Source organism: Chrysochloris asiatica, unplaced genomic scaffold (genome assembly GCF_000296735.1).
Source record: "Chrysochloris asiatica unplaced genomic scaffold, ChrAsi1.0 scaffold00229, whole genome shotgun sequence".
Classification (NCBI taxonomy): Eukaryota; Metazoa; Chordata; class Mammalia; order Afrosoricida; family Chrysochloridae; genus Chrysochloris; species Chrysochloris asiatica.
Window position 1 is genome coordinate 579,063 of NW_006408747.1, and position 2,473 is coordinate 581,535.

Sequence of the window (2,473 nt, forward strand, 5' to 3'; positions counted from 1 at the left end):
CCTTATGACTGATCTGGATATGTTCTTTTTGACAATGAATGCAATACCATTCCTCTAAAATTTGTCATTTCCCACATAGTAAACCATGTGGTTTCCAGATTCAAAATGGCCAAAATCAGTCCATTTCAGCTCACTAATGTCTAAGATATTGATGTTTATGCATTCCATTTCATTTTTGACAATTTCCAATTTTCCCAGATTCATACTTTGTACATTCCATTTTTCAATGGATGTTTACAGCTGTTTCTCTTCATTTTGACTTATGCCCCATCAGCAAATGAAGATCCCGTGGTCTTTTCTGTCACGGGCTTTACTCCATTTGCATCATCACTGTCAACTCTACTTTGAGGTGGCATCTCTTCCCCAGTCACATTTTGAGTGCATTCCAACCTGAGGGGCTCATTTTCTGGCACTATATCTGACAGTGTTTCTCTGCTATTCATAAGGTAAAAGACAAACAAGGATGGAAATCCAGGGTTTCAGCCCTAGGCCCATGTTCTATTCTGCGTCTCATTCCTTGTCTGTGACCATTTCTAATGAAGCCCTCCCAATCTTTTCAATTCGCCTTTTCTTTTCTTCTGCTTCCCAAGCCCAGCTCAGTGTCTGAATCTCAGCAGAGGCTACTGAAAAGGTGGGAAGTACAGGATCGAGGCTCCATGCCAGCACACTATCACTCATGGCAGAGAGAACTACCACCAACAGTTATTCCTCACTCTTGAAGTTGGGTCCTTTGAGAAGCTCTTGACCTCTGTCCATTGATGAAATCTTCCTAATTGTCCTCTGGGGTAGGAAGTGTTGCTTGCTCAGTTTTACTGGTGAGGAGTCTGAAGCTCAGACAGTGAAATGATATAATCAAGTCACGTAACTATCATGTATGGGGGGAGGAGGATTGGGTGGGGCTGGGATGGACCAAATAGCCCCACCTCAGTCCTGGCTCCTACTCCAGAAGCAGCTCAATGAGATGGTGGTGTTCTGTCTTCTCAGCAGAAGAAACTTCAAGCCCTAGAACTATAGTTAAAGCTGACACTGGGACTCAGCTAGTCAAGTTCTGAGCAGTGGAAATCTGCAGATTCTTAGAGCATTCTGGAGATTTCAGAGCCCCTAGGTGGTGCAAATAGTTAACCCTCTCAGCTGCTAACCCAAAGGTTGTAAGTTTGAGTTAGGTGCCTTGGAAGAAAGGCCTGGCAATCTACTTCTGAAAAAACAAAAAACAAAACAACAAAACCCAGCCACTGCAAATTTTATGGAGTACTGTATAGACACCATGAGTCAGAACTGACTTGAAGATAATTGTTTGTTTTGGTTTTGGTTTAAACTTGAGGAGATCTCCAAGCTCATCCAATGGGTGACCCTACTGGTATTTGAAATACCAGTGGTTAGCTCCCAGCATCAGAGCAACATACAATCCACCACTGACAGACGAGTGGTAGCAATAGTTAGCAGCTTCATATTACATGATGAACACACAGATTGGGCATCAGAACTTGCTGGGATTTTGTTCAAGGCATCATCCCAGGTGTCTGGGCATCTTGGCTTGCAACACACAGGTGGCCCAGTCTTACAGGAACGGAGAGTTCTGAGGACTATTCTCACCTTGATAAAATCCAAGAGGGACAGGGCTTAGATAGGAGGTTAAAAAGGACAGGTGGTACCTGTTGTTGGCACTCCTGGCATCTGAGTGTGGCCAGGTGAACCCTCAGCTCTGCCTGGGCCAGGGATCAACTCATCTCATGCCCCATTCAGGGTTTCTCGATCTGAGACATTTTAAGCTTGTGTTTTCATTGTTATGATGGAATTTATTTACTTATTTTGGTTTTATGAATTGCCTTGCTTTACTTTTGGAATCATCCACTGAAGCTGTACTAGAAAAGGTGAGACTAACTTCTTCCTCTCCCTTCTCCAGTATTTTTTACTTGGTAACGTTTATTCCATTTACATTCTAATCTGCTATCCATCCTCTCCTGGTTGTTTTCATTTTTAAATATTTTAAATTGAAACAAGCACATCTTGATGCACCCCCCCCCACCTCAATTCTATGAAACTACTACTTGGATTAAGATTGAAGTGTTTTTATGACCTCAGAAGGTTCCTGTAAGCCCAGTCTTTTAAACAATCATTTCAGCAGTTTCGAGACCTGATCTTTAAACCTTGAACCATGACTATCCCCTGAGATCACTTTTTAGGGAAATAGCAGAATAGCATACAAAATAAAAGATATTACCCATAAGAACAATGCTCTACTAAAGAGACAACTGTATAAAACCAAAAGGTCAACATTTACACTAAAGTAAAGATGAGTACCAACCACTGAAACCAGTGATGATGAAACTTAAGAATTCTACCAATTTCTTCAGTCTGAAATTTATCAAACATGCAATCAGGATGTATTGATCATACCTGGTGATTAGAATGCAAAGGTTGGAAAAAAGGGGAAGGTTCAGTAGATGGAAAATATGGCCTTGGTGATAGAAAT